This window comes from Cetorhinus maximus, chromosome 10, assembly GCF_964194155.1.
Source record: "Cetorhinus maximus chromosome 10, sCetMax3.hap1.1, whole genome shotgun sequence".
NCBI classification, from domain to species: Eukaryota; Metazoa; Chordata; class Chondrichthyes; order Lamniformes; family Cetorhinidae; genus Cetorhinus; species Cetorhinus maximus.
Window position 1 is genome coordinate 71,286,719 of NC_135888.1, and position 14,417 is coordinate 71,301,135.

At 43.7% G+C, this 14,417-nt stretch overlaps 1 protein-coding gene across 3 annotated transcripts in view; it reads left to right on the top strand.

The window, feature by feature from the left end:
* Positions 1-12,074: 12,074 nt before the first annotated feature.
* The window catches only part of slu7 (SLU7 homolog, splicing factor), a 49,407-nt gene continuing 47,064 nt past the window's right edge, over positions 12,075-14,417 (top strand). For 2 of the 3 annotated variants that reach the window (XM_078550601.1, XM_078550600.1), the window contains exon 1: positions 12,102-12,236. The gene's annotated coding sequence lies outside the window, so the exon portion shown is untranslated. Of the gene's footprint in view, positions 12,237-14,417 lie in introns of all 3 variants that reach the window. The other variant, XM_078550602.1, reaches the window with a different exon arrangement.

Genomic DNA, 14,417 nt, shown 5'->3' on the forward strand with positions numbered 1-14,417 from the left:
AATGCTGGTCAGGATGCTGGGGGAACTCCACTGGTTTTCTTTGAAATATCGCCTTGGGATCTTCTACGTCCATCTGAGAGGGCAGAGAAGGCCTCAGTTTAATACATTTTCTGACAGTATAGAACTCCTTCAGCACTGCACTGCAGTTGCACTACCCTTTTTATCCATTTCTCAGTAATCTCTTTTTAAAACAAAGGTGTGACATTTTCTTCAATCGTTCATCACTTAATCCTCTGACACTGGAGGTCAAACTCAGGGACTTTCTTTTATCAGCTTCAGAAGTTGAATATTCCCCTATATTTTGGAGACCAAAACTAGGTACAGTATTCAAAGTGTGATCTGACCAGAGCATCATACAGTTTTAATTACTGTTCGACAGTAATTAGATCAGAAAACATACAAGACACTAGCATGACCCCTTGACCTCTGCAGAATCCTTCCATTTCCAAATATGTTCTGTGAGAATTCTGCACAATTTGTTGTATAAATCAATGTTCAAGATCCACACAACACCAGTTCTTTGACAGAACATAGCGTTTATACCTGGATTAGCTAGAGTATAAGCAGCCTTCCGATATATTAGGGAACATTTTTCAGTCCTGATGTTAAAACAATGGAACCTTGCAGCAGTAAGCATAAAATCATACTAGGATAATCTCACAGGATTTCCTGAAGTCAATTGCATTAGTTATTTATAGCTGAGCTGTCAGCTCGGATTGGGCCTGCCTGTGGGACTCACCATCAGCACTGGTGCAAAGTAGTGCACGATGGCAGCTCTCAAAGGCTGCAATTACTATTTAAAGAATTTTTTTCTCTATTGCTGGGCAAAATGAGAAATAGCTGCAGAAACATCCGGTGACGTTTGGAGATTTGTTTTCTGAAAGTAAAGTGAAGGAGGCTTGTCCTTCATGGAATACCAGGCACCCTCTATAGAACATCAAGGCTGATCAGCGGGACATACTGACTAAAGTCAGTGCTATTGAATCTGCTTCCACCACCTTTTCAGTTAGTGCATTCCCAATCATTACAGCTTGCTGTGAAAACAAGACTCATCCCCTTCCTGTAACTTTTGCCAACTGTCTTAAATTTGTGTGTTCTGGTTATCGATCTCCTTCCAGTGGAAACAGTTTCTCACTATCTACTCTATCAAAACCCCTCATAACGTTGAGCGCCTCTAATAAGTCTCCCCTTGATTTTCTCTGCTCTAAGGAGGACAATCCTTCCCCAGTCTCTCATCCCTGGTTCCATTCTAGTAAATCTCCCCTACTGTCTCGAAGCTCTTGATGTCCTTTCTAAAATAGGGAGCCCAGAAGTGGATGCAATTCTCCGGCTGAGGCCTAAAAGCAGTGATTTATGAAAGGTTTACATTAATTTCCTTCCTTTACTACTCTATCCCTTTTTCTATAAAGCCCAGGATCCCGTGTGCTTTTTAAAAAACAAACAAACATCCCTTTTGACCTCTCCTGCTACCTTCAGAGATTTGTGTATGTGAACACCCAGGTCTCTCTGTACCTCCAGCTCCTTTAAAATGGTACCATTTAGGTTGTATCGCCTCTTTTCATTTTCCCTTAAAAATGTATCACTTCACACTACTCTACAGTAAATTAAGTTGTTACAGGGCTAAACTAGTAAAAGGCCAATTTGGGACTTACCAAAAAGTTGTTGTTCGCTGGTTGACAAAAGGTGATAGCAAATCAACCCTTTTTACACCCTGCCTGGTTTGAGTTTGCATTGAAATCAGCTAAATTGATTCACTAGCATCCATTTTTAGTTAAAATTACCCTGAAGGAGTGTGATCAACACATGAAATGGACTCCAGGATGGAGCAATGAAAACAAAAACCCTAGAGTCCTTTAACATCCAGGGGATTTTGGATGGAGGAGCTGAGAGGGACCAAATGGCCTTGCTAATCTGTAATTATCTTTTTATCTTGTCATGTGACACTGTATCACAGAGCCAGAACCTGTTTTGACATTTGATTGACATACTTGTTGAACAATAGATGAACAAATAAATTGTAAATGGACATTTGCAGTATATATAAGACAATATGCTAGGGGAGAATTTTCTCCCCGTTGGGCAGGCTGAGCGGGAGTAGGCGTGCAGCCAATCGCTGCCCGCGAATGGCTGTGCACCGCCATTTTACGCGGGCGGGCCAATTAAGGCACGCCCAGCGTGACGCGCACCCGGAAGCGCTCAATGCTACCTGTGTGGGCAGGGGGAGGAGGGAGAGTCGGGGCCTGCACTCTTTCGCACATGTGCATTAAAGAGCGCAGAAATCTCCCTGAGGCATGGAGATTATTTTGATTGTTTATTTAAATTTAAGAAAAGAAAAATAAAATTATTCAGATATGTCCCCTCATGTGACAGTGTCACATGAGCTGAGACATGCCTATGAATTTTAATAGAAATTTTTATTAATGTTATAAACCCTTCATGAAACCTCACCCCACCTGTGGATGAGATTCCAAGAAAAATGTAAAGGCCGCCTGGGCTCTTCGCCTACCTTAACCTTAAGGTTGGATGGGCAGCCCTGACAAGTACTTCAATTAGTTGATAAATGACCTTTACAGGCCTTTGACAGTTCGGCGGGTGCGCAGCCGACCCTGGTGCACGTCCACCGAACTGAAAATCAGAATGACGCACAGTGACGTCGGGGCACACGCATCATTTTTTGCGTCGGCGTCGGCCCACTCCCACATGCCGACCAGAAGATTCTGCCCCTAATTCCGGAAATAAATGACATATTCACAACCTCTGTACTAAATTATATTCTATGATTATGCAGTAGTTGATCTCTTATAAACTGTAGAAGTGCCTTGGCCTGATCTAATCGCTTTGAAAGTTTCAGACCAACTCCAGATCATAAAGTAACCCCCTAGAAACAGTTGCCAGGACTGTTTGGATTTGAATAACTCGGTTAAATTCAAGAGAAGTTGCCAGTCAGACACATGGGGCGGTACTTAATCCAGGCAATGAGGTCCTCAGCTGTCGACTGGAGAGCCAGTGAGAACCCAAAATGCCTCTCCTTTGGGGAAGGCTGCCATATCAGGAGCCTATCAGGCATTTTATTGGCCAGCAGCAGGCCTTCCCTGGGATCAAGGACCCTGTGGTGGAAATCTCACCCATGAGAACTGCGGGCCAATCAGTGACTGGCAGCTGTCCATTGCAGGCAGCGCCAGCAGGAGCAGTAGCAGATGTCAGCGATTCTGGAGGCCCAGGAGCTAAGGGACTACAGGCCACAGGTGAGTGAAGACCTGATTGGTGTCGCAGGATGGGGGTTGCAGGGATAGCTCTCATGCGGCTCTCAGCAAACACCCTTTCCTGATTCTGGGTCCCTCGACCAGACACTGAGTGCCTTTGAATAAGAGACCCCTTCCCCTCACCCCTACCCACCCCCACCCCCTTCCCCTCACCCCTCTGCCAGGAGCCCACAAGCAACCATGACAGGGTTTGCTTTTCGGCCTTCCGGCATGGCCGCTGCCCTGCCCATCATTGGTAGAAAAGTGAAGGTGGGATGAATCCCTAAAGCGGACGAAATTGCCCACTTAATGGTCTCAATTGGCAACGGGGTGGGAAGGCCACCCACGAGCCTTCCTGCCTCGGACTTAATCTGGGCAGAAACGGGAAGGCAGCGCAGTGCCCACCCAGCACCCTTCCACCCAATTAAATGCCACCCCCGCCTCCAAACCTGCTCTGGGGGAGGGCATTAAAATCCGCTTATAATTTAATAAATCACAGAGTATTGGCAGGATTTAACCGTCGGAGAGCGGGGGCTGGGCCCGCTCGCCGACGCGAAAAATGGCACGGGATGATGTCGGGTGGAACCCCCGATGTCACCGCGCCCCATTTAAATTTTCAGGAAGGCGGGGACGCAGCAAAATCAGCTGCGGGCCCGCCGACCTGTCAATGGCCAATTGAGGCCATTGACAGGATCAATTAAGCAATTAAAAGGACCTGCCCGTCCAACCTTAAGGTTGGCGGGCAGGCCAGGAGCCCCGGCGGCAAATAGAAAAAACATGAAATCTCATCCACGGGCAGGATGAAGTTTCATGTAGTGTTTTTAAAATTTTTAAAAAGTTGTTATGGAAATTATGAACATGTCCCAACTCATGTGACATTGTCACATGAGGGGACATGTAAATGAATTTTTTTTTCTCTATGTTTAATATTGTTGAAAGTAGAGGTGATCTCCCTGAGGCAGCACTTAGCCTCAGGGAGATGAGTGCACTCTTTCGTGAGCATGCGTGAAAGAGCGCACTCTCAATTTTAGGGAATCCCCCCCCACCCGCACAGGGAGCGCATAGCGCTTCCGCACGGACGTCACACTGGGCGGGCCTTAATTGGCCCGCCCATGTAAAATGGCGCCGCACTTCCGATCGGGGGTGCCAATTGGAAGCATGCCCGCACGCGCCAGCCCATCAACCTCCCCCCCAACGGGGGGAAAATTCTGCCCTTTTTTTGTGTTTGAATTGTGTGGCTTCGTTCCTCCATAAAGTCAATTGTCCAAATAACAAAAAGTCCTCAACAAGTTAGACTGGGACATGATTTTGATTGCACTTCATTTATTGACAGATTCTGTACCTTCACTGATTAAAGAAGCCAATACTAAACTAGAATTGAATAAAAAATACTTCAATTTTGTCACACAAGTCATTAATGATTTTCTCTTGCCCTGTTAAGATGTGACCCCAGTTAGGTTTTAAGTCCTTTAAAACAGTTCTTTTCAAGTTTCACATATATGCTTATACTGCAGCAGAACATAATTCATTGCTGTCACTTCAAACTGGAATTTGGAAACATAGGGCGGAATTTTCTGTGCCCTTTGGCTTCAGGCGTGTTCAGCAGCGTGAGCGGACAATATGGCGAGAAGGCCAAAAATCAGTTTCATGACGTCGTTTGCAATCGTCCGCTCTGCCCGCTGATGGTGAGCTGTGTTTCCCGCAATCGGACATCGGGAATCTCATTGTAATACATCTGCATATCATTATAAGCCCAGCTCGCTGGAATCATCCCGCAGCCCCCCCAACGCTGGATCATCCGAGCACGTTGGCGTGATTGTAGGCCAACATGTTTCACAATTGTACATAAGTGACGTGCACCTGTCAAGCTGCATTTCGCGCGAGACTTCAAGGTTTGTTTGCCTACCTTGCTTCGAGCAGCACTCACAGTCATTAGTGCCAGGCTTCACAGACAGCACCGCATCACTTTTAAGGGGGCTCACGGGCAGGTTTCTACCTACCAGACCAGCCATAAGGCGGGGGTGGCTTTGCAACGGCTGCAGGGCTAGGACTTGCTTGGGAAAGGAAGAAAAGTGGCCTCAGGCAAGGGAAGAGGCTGCAGGATGAGGGCTGTACTGGGGAAGGGGGGTATCCCAGGGTGTGTGTGGGGGCACAAGTTGATCTGTGCAAGTGGCCTGAGAACTGAGGAGGCAGTCTCCAGAGGAAATGAGGCCAAATAGTGATGTGAGGGTGTGTGTGTGAGAGAGTGAGTGATGATGTCCCTTGAGCTGGCAGTGAGTGAGATGCCAGTGGATGTGTGATGGGCTTGTGAGTGGGTGAGTTGAGAGTGATGAGATGGTTGCCTTACCTTGGTGGCACAGATGAGATCATTCATCCTCTATCTGCATCGGATGGCCAACCTCTTCTGTGCAGCGTTGGCATTGATCACCACTGCCATCGCTTACCAAGCCAGAATGGTAATATTGCTGCCCCTCCTTCGGCCAGAGATGGGGTGGAGGACATCACGGGGGCATCAACAGCATCCGAAAGGCATTTGAGAGATGCATTTCCTCACCGGGGGCTGCAGTCTTCTTGCCTTTCAAGGCCATGTCTTCTTTGCAGCAGTCCTAGGCTAGAAGCACTGAGATGTGTGCAATTGGCTGCACTTTAAATGTGGCACCTGGTGTGAAGAAGCAGCGAGGTGACGGCGTGGCGGGCAAATGAGAGCCTGTCCGCCATCAAATTGGTGTTTCCCAGGAATGCATGATTAATGAGGCAGGAGTGGGATGATAAGGCGTGGAAAGCCGCCATTGTGGCTGGCAGGTAAAACGTCCTTTTACCACCCGCTATCACCCTTAGTGCAAATCTGGGATGATTCCGCCCATAAGCTCACAAATCAAATTTACCACATAACTAGAAACTGGGCCGTTTGGTTGTGACTGTCTATGTGCTCTGAAAGCTTCCAATATCTCAGTACTACTTTCTGGCTACAGGATAAAGTGGTACATAACAGAAGGAAGGAGATCAGAAACAGAGGAGGCTCTTTATCAGTGACAATAGGCCATGCTGAACATGGTGGAATGGGAATGTACCATGGTAACACTGGAGGCCTCCCTCAAAGCCCAGGTGAATACCATCCTTTTGTTACTATTCTGCCTCCTATTGGCCACGCAATTACGCTCACCAAGCACCATAACACATTTTAGTTATGTACATTCTGATTCAAGGGGTGATTTTCAACCACAATAGCATGTTCTGTTTCTATCGGTGTCCCTGAAGAAGTCAAGATCCCCAGCAGGGACATCTTCAAAAAGCATTTCACAGCATTACTGAATCTATCAGCACTGGGACATGCTACTTGGGGGATTTAGGTGAGTTGGAGGTAGGTGTACTAGCTGAATCACTGAGGGTGAATGAGCCACAGCAGATGGTGGACCCGAAGGAGGAGCATGAACCCAGGGATCTGGACTGCATGGGACCTGCGATTATGAGACAGATGCCATTTGAGCCTCATTTTCTGCAATCATAGGGAGAGTATCAAGCTATCTGTAAAACTTTGAAAGCAAGGAGGATCCTACTATCCAACTGTGGAGTTGTGGATGATTACTTATTGAAATTGCAGTCCAGCACGAAGCAACTTCAGCAGGATCTGCAGCAGTATAAGCAAATGAAAGGAAGGGAATCCACGATGGTACAGTTAGTATAAAGGTCAAGGTTGGGGAAGGTGCATTTGTCCACTGCATTGTGTGGTGAGATGACAGCTCCAAAAGAGCAAATCCATATGAGCCATTAGCAGTTGAAAAAAAAATCAAACAGCTTTGTGATTGCTGTGACCAGGAGCCAGTGCTAGTTGCAGCCATAGCAACCCTTGACTAATAACTGAAGCTGAGCCTTCTGTATTGTCAGCAACACAAACAAGATAATCTGGTGTAGAATACTTAAAACTGTCTAGTGCAGAAAATCACACAACTATCTACCTGAAGAAATCTCACTAAAGAAAAGTGCAGGTAAACCTTTAATTTTTAACTACATAGGAACATAAAATTAACAAATCTCACATTAGCAATGAAAGAAACACTTGTATTTAAAGCACCCAAGCATGTCTGTCAGTGCTTTATCTATAACACATTAATCTTAATTGACTGTTCTTATGTAGGAAAACATAACAGCAATCTTCCTCATTGCAACATAGCGATGAGTTAAATGACCAGTTAATCTGTATTTTGTACTGTTGGCATTGGTTGAGAAATGAATGTTGGCCAGGAAAACAGGGTAACTGCTTGCTCTGATTTGAATCATGCTATGGGATCTTTACTACCCAGCTGTAAGTCTGAAAGAGGCAGACAAGATCTCATTTAACATCTTAACTAAAAGATAAGAATACTGAATTGTCAAAGGTAATGCCACTGGACACCTGCTGGAACATTAGAAAGTCAGTACTCTACCAGAGTTTGTATTACTGCTGATTTGAGAAGGCAATTTGACTTCAATGTAGTAGTCGGTTCAGATTGTGAAATTCAACCCAAACCATGTTCTTTGGGCAATACTGAGTGATCAGGTATTAATGGCCTAAAGTTCTTTCCTGTCTTTGAGCTGTCAAAATTGAAAAAGGGAGTGGAGAGCAATTTGAATGAAAAATCTTTTGCAATAGTCACCTCACAATGTTAGTATTTATACATGGAGCCAATATGTATTGCAAACATTCCTGATCTGCAAATCCAATGCTTACAAGCCATTTCCACTCCGGTAAAAGTACTGTACTTTTGATTTTATAATCTTGTTAACCTGTAAATTGTTTTTACTCCTTACAATTTTGGCATCTTTTTGTTTTTAATCTTTTCAATGATTACATCATTTAGTCAATAACATGACATTAAATATATTTTAAAAATCTTGCATGCAGTATTACATATTTCCTCAGGAGTCCAACCCCTCCTATGTTTTTTCTTTTACCCATCCAGGACATCTCTCATATAGAAATATTTTCTCTGCGGTTGAAATGTTTATCTGTAGCCGACAAGCACCTTTGCTTGTGTTAAGGCTGCTAAGGCGAGCCCCTTGTTTTGAAGAACTCAAGTGGGAAAAATATGGAAGAGAGTTTATATTAGAGACCATACCACTAATTCGAGTTCCTTTCCTCCTCTACTAAAGGTATTCACACAGCTTAGTTTATTTACTGCAAGAGCTCATTCACAAAGAGATGTTGGCTGCCCTTTGATTCTTTTTCAAGTGGCCATTCTTCATCTGTGAGTCGGTTGGTAAGGCTATTCAGTAATGGGAAGGTGAGCCACACCAAATCATGTCCACCCTCAATGTTCCTTACATATTGTTTCCAGCAGGTTCATTGGACAACCATCAAAGCAGGAACCCGAGTGGTTTTCCTTTCCCTTTCCCTGTTTCAAGATTGTTCAAGACCAAGTGTAGCCTCCTGTTGCTACCCATCTGAGATCAGCAAACACTCAAGCACTGGCCAAGGATAAAACTTCAAACCCTTCTTGTCTGTCTGGCTCATTTCCAGGTTGCATTGTGCACTTAAAGGATTGTGCAGCAACAGAGGTTTTCTGATTCCCTGCCAAAGCAGGCTACTTGGCCCACCCCAAACTCAATATCTCAGGCAATGAATGGGAACTCACTGGCAGGGCCCCTGTACTTTTCAGAATTGTGCGCAACACAAATCAGGCATCTTGACATGGGTGAGGAAGCAGAAAATCTATCCTGGTTATGTATGTATTAAATTACATTACAGTTCTGGATTGGACCAATTCATTTCTTTGGAAATGTCAATCTATCTGTTCCATGGCTAAAACCCTGTGTTTTCACCTTTGAATAGGTTACTTTCATTTTCATACTATGCAAAAAATTTCTCCACAAATGTTAGATACAGATGTTAATAACATATCAAGAAGTTTATATATGGTTAAATGCCAATACACGATCCTAACCACTACTGCAGTGGTTTCCCACTTTAAATTTCAGCCAGCAACAAGCCACTGATACAGAACATTGAAAATTAAAAATGTAGGCCATCAGCAAGAAATGCATCAAATCAGGAAAAAATGAATGTGTATTATCAAGCTCGTTAGCTAACAATGACATTTTCCTTGCAAGTGCTATACCCAAAATGGCCAAAAGCAGTAAAACAAAGCAAATTACTGCTGGAAATCTGATCAAAACAAAAAATGTTGGAAATACTCAGCAGGACTGGCAGAATCTGTGGAGAGAGAAACAGAATTAATGTTTCAAACGTTAACTATTTATATTTCCACGTATGTTGCTAGACCTGCCGAGCATTTACAGCATTTCCTGTTTTTACTTCAAAAAGCAGTGTCCATTTTGAATATCTGATGAATAGTTTCAGCACATCCCTTGTGCTGAACATGCAAACTGAAGCCAAGCATGTACATTAAATTAATAAACATGAATTTTAGCAGCTTCTTAAATGAATCATATTGAAAGTGCTATCACTCTTTTCACATAAGTCATAATATTGGTGCAGAATCAGGTTATTTCTGTTTCAGGCCAGAAACAGGCTTGAATGCTGCCTACTAGGCTCTGGTGCACCCAATTTCATTATCACTGTGTTCATCTATTTATCAGGACTTAGTCAATGCAAACACATGCTTGCATCACTTAACTTAGTTCCAGTCCTATCCTCTAACAAAAGCAAGTTATGGTGATTAAAGCACAGATGGGTAGGAGTGAAAAATTATGTGACTTGCCATTTTCATACTCTTATTAGGCAAAACCTCCCTTCCCACTTGTTACAACTGGTCCCCGGGCAAAGTTCCCCAATTGGTTATGATCCCGGGTGAGAAGAAATGAACTGGCTCCCCTTCTTTATTCACCCTCGGATGGTCACAACAAGGTTAATTTAAAAGGGATTCCTTCCCTCATGGATACCTTTTCCCAGTCCAAATGTATTTAATTTTTTAGAAGGAACCAATTTAACCAGGCTTTCTTGAGTCAAAGAAAGAGTAATGTATTAGTTACTAAAAACCTGAGAAAAATAGCAAAAATGCAACACACATACACACAGATCAGAAATGAAAGTTGAGTCCAAAAATAAAAGTTTAAAAAAATATACAAATCAGTCTTTGGCTTGTCTATGAGGAGTGGATGATAAAATGTTGCGGCTGTTAAGTTGAGTGATTCTGGTAGAGCTGACTTTGGCAGTTGAGCAGTTAGTTTGGAGACACTTGGTTCTGCAGGTTAGCTGAAGGAACTGTTCTGCTTCCATCTTGACTGCGGCTTTGCTGAATTATCTCCAGCAACAGAGAGAGAGCGAGAGTGAGAGACTTTTACCTGCAAGTTGCAGGGATTCTGAGCTGATGTTCTTCTACTGTGACTGTCACAACACACACTAGCACACCAGAACTAGAACACACACATCAGGTTTGTAGCTGACTTTTTAACCCATTTCTTGTGTATTCCAGGAAGGGAGAAAAGAAACATGTCTTTTGTCCAGAATCTGCTTTCTTTCAACGCAGACCATTTCCACATTCTGAGGTACAACTCAACAGGAAACGGTTTCTGCTGAGATGCGGTAATCAGTCTGCATTTTCTCCGCATCCTCAGGAGATTAAAGTTTAGTTTTTGCATTGCATCTCTTCCTTTCAAATGTCACTGTCTGAAGTAGGCCTTGACACCTTTTTAGGTGTGATATTCCTCTCTGGGCTAGTCAGTCAAGTATAATCCACATAGGAATTTTCCAGAAAGCTGTTACTTTACATTCTCAGCCAGCTTTTGCTTGTATGTCACTTTAAAAAAAACCCACATGTCTCCCTTAAAAAGTTCAATGTGCCCATAAGTAATTCGAACTGCGATCCACTGTCGTGACACACTCAATCTTTTCCTTAATCACATTAAACCTAAAACAATTTTACTCAATCACATTGGAACAAAAACATTTGTTCTAGGATTCTCAGCTAGGCTCAGACTTATAGAAAGAAACTTTGAATAAGTGTTACTTTAAATTCTATGGTGATATGTCTCAGGGAATAAAATGATAGATGTTACCTTCACTTAATAGTAACTCCATTCACACCTTGGCTTCCACAAGCCTCGAGCTGCAAAGTGATCTCTAGAAGCATCGTTTTCATTGGTCACTGGCAATCATGTGACTATATTTTTATTTGATTGTTGGTACTTGTACCAGAATTTTGGAAGTTATTGCTTGTTTGTAGATGGTTTCTACAAAGAACTAATTCTTAAAGATTTAATTTAGTTTACTAATGTATAATTTTAAAAAAGACACATTTTATAACATTTTAGTACCAATTTATTTACTTTGACGGTCCAATTATGCATTACTTTGAAATCAGTTGAATCATTTTTACAGATTAAAATATTGAAATACAAGCTTAAAGGTTTGCATATATCTTGTACATTTACTTTTTTTAGTAGTGGTGCTTTAAAATATCCTGATAATTTTACTCTAATTTAATTATTTTTCACTGTGACAACACTGAGACCCGGCCATCTTCCACCATCTATAATATAGTAAACGTAGCCTATAATGCACATTACTTGTAAGCCACATTTATTTGTCATCATACTTAAACATATCCTGAGCACGAGCAACGCCACAGGAGATCATTTTATAAAACATGTTAGCATTGTCACATCAATTAGGATACTGGCGTCACAGAGTCAAAATATTGCTCAATGGGACGATTTTTAAAAGCCACGCTCATCCTATGTTGGTTTTATCTTCTGCTAAAATGTAAAATTACATATATTGCTCCATAATTGACATTTTGTAAAATGTAAGTAACAGTTTTAACCCAACATTAAAGTTTAATCCGAATGGAGCTCCCTGACAGCTGGCGGTGCCCAGCCTCGTCATGAAATGAAGATGGCGGATGTGGGCACGGTCTATCTGTCAGACTGGGAGCTCCGCGAAGCGGCCGGAAGTGCGGCCCGCGGCCTTGTTTACACGGCCGGTTAGTACGTGAGTGGAGGTTCGGCGGCGGCTTCTATCGTCCAGGCGCCGGGAGATGTGGCTTTGTTTTCGCTGTAAGTAAAGTCCGTCCAACGTCAGCTTTAGTGGTATTGCGGCCCGTTTCTAACTGGGCGGGTTTGCGGCCTGAGCCGATGTCCCGGACTCGGGGTGGGGGTCACGCTCACCATATCCAGGGTGGGGGGCCACTGTACCTGGAGGAAGGGGGCGTGGGGCGGAGTGCCACCCCCATCTCCTGGGGGACGAAGCAGGGGGCCACTCGCTGTGTCCCAGGGCCAGCTTTGAAAATCGCCAGAACAAAAATAAAAACTCAGCAGGTCTGACAGCATCTGCGGAGAGGAACACAGTTAACGTTTCGAATCCGAATGACCCTTCAACAGATCTAAGGAAAAATAGAAAAGAGGTGAAATATAAGCTGGTTTAAGGTGGGGGGGTGGGGGGGGTGGGACAAGTAGAGCTGGATAGAGGGCCAGTGATAGGTGGATATAGCCAAAATATGTCACAGACAAAAGGACAAAGAGGTGTTGAAGGTGGTGATATTATCTATGGAATGTGCTAATTAAGGGTAGAAAGCAGGACAAGCAAGGTACAGATAGCCCTAGTGGGGGTGGGGTGAAGGAATCAAAAAAGGCTAAAAGGTAGAGATAAAACAATGGATGGAAATACATTTGAAAATAATGGAAATAGGTGGGAAAAGAAAAATCTATATAAATTATTGGAAAAAGGGGGGGGTGGGGATGGAGGAGAGAGTTCATGATCTAAAATTGTTGAACTCAATATTCAGTCCGGAAGGCTGTAAAGTGCCTAGTCAGAAGATGAGGTGCTGTTCCTCCAGTTTGCGTTGAGCTTCACTGGAACAATGCAGCAAGCCAAGGACGGACATGTGGGCATGAGAGCAGAGTGGAGTGTTGAAATGGCAAGTGACAGGGAGGTCTGGGTACTGCTTGCAGACAGACCGAAGGTGTTCTGCAAAGCAGTCACACGGTCCGCGTTTGGTCTCTCCAATGTAGAGGAAACCGCATTGGGAGCAACGAATGCAGTAGACTAAATTGAGGGAAGTGCGAGTGAAATGCTGCTTTACTTGAAAGGAGTGTTGAAAATCGCCAGGCCCATGGAGAGAAATTGAGTCCTGGTGCTTATCCTCTTTCTGAGGCCCCATATCCACCCCTGTGCTCCCCCAACCCTCCACCTCAATTGGGCATGATATTTTTTCTCCTTTCAAAATTCACCAATCACAGAAAGGTACTCGTTAAATAACAACACCCATTGTTGGCATAAATGCAAAAACCTGCGGATGCTGGAAATCCAAATCAAAAATAAAAATACCTGGAAAAACTCAGCAGGTCTGGCAGCATCTGCAGAGAGGAATACAGTTAACGTTTCGAGTCCTTATGACTCTTCATCAGAACTAAATAAAAATGGAAGAGGTGAAATATAAGCTGGTTTGGTGGGGGAGGGGTGGGACAGGTAGAGCTGGATAGAGGGCCAATGATAGGTGGAGATTGCCAAAAGATGTCATAGACACAGGGACAAAGAGATGTTGAAGGTGGTGATATTATATAAGGAATGTGCTAATTAAGGGTAGAAAGCAGGACAAGCAAGGTACAGATAGCCCTAGTGGGGGTGGGGTGGGGTGAAGGGAAGGAATCGAAATAGGCTAAAAGGTAGAGATAAAACAATGGATGGAAATACATTTAAAAATAATGGAAATAGGTGGGGAAAAAAAAATCTATATAAATTATTGGGCAAAAAAGGGGGGGATCGGAAAGGGGTGGGGATGGAGGAGAGAGTTCATGATCTAAAATTGTTGAACTCAATATTCAGTCCAGAAGGCTGTAAAGTGCCTAGTCGGAAGATGAGGTGCTGTTCCTCCAGTTTGCGTTGAGTTTCACTGGAGGAACAACTGGAGTGAAGCTCAACGCAAACTGGAGGAACAGCACCTCATCTTCCGACTGGGTCCTTTACAGCCTTTCAGACTGAATATTGAATTCAACAATTTTAGATCATGAACTCTCTCCTCCATCCCCATCCCCTTTCCAATCCCCCCCTTCGCTGGTGAGAAGTGACTGAAGCATTCTGGGAGAAGTCACCGCAGCCACTGTGACTCAGGAGGGAATCGAGGAGGACCCACTGTCAATGAATGGAATAGCCCCAAACATTACATTGCTGTAGTGTTTCCATCCCTCCCTCCTCAAACCTAAAAAAGAGAGAGGAAGAGGCAGTGCCTTCAGGAGTGC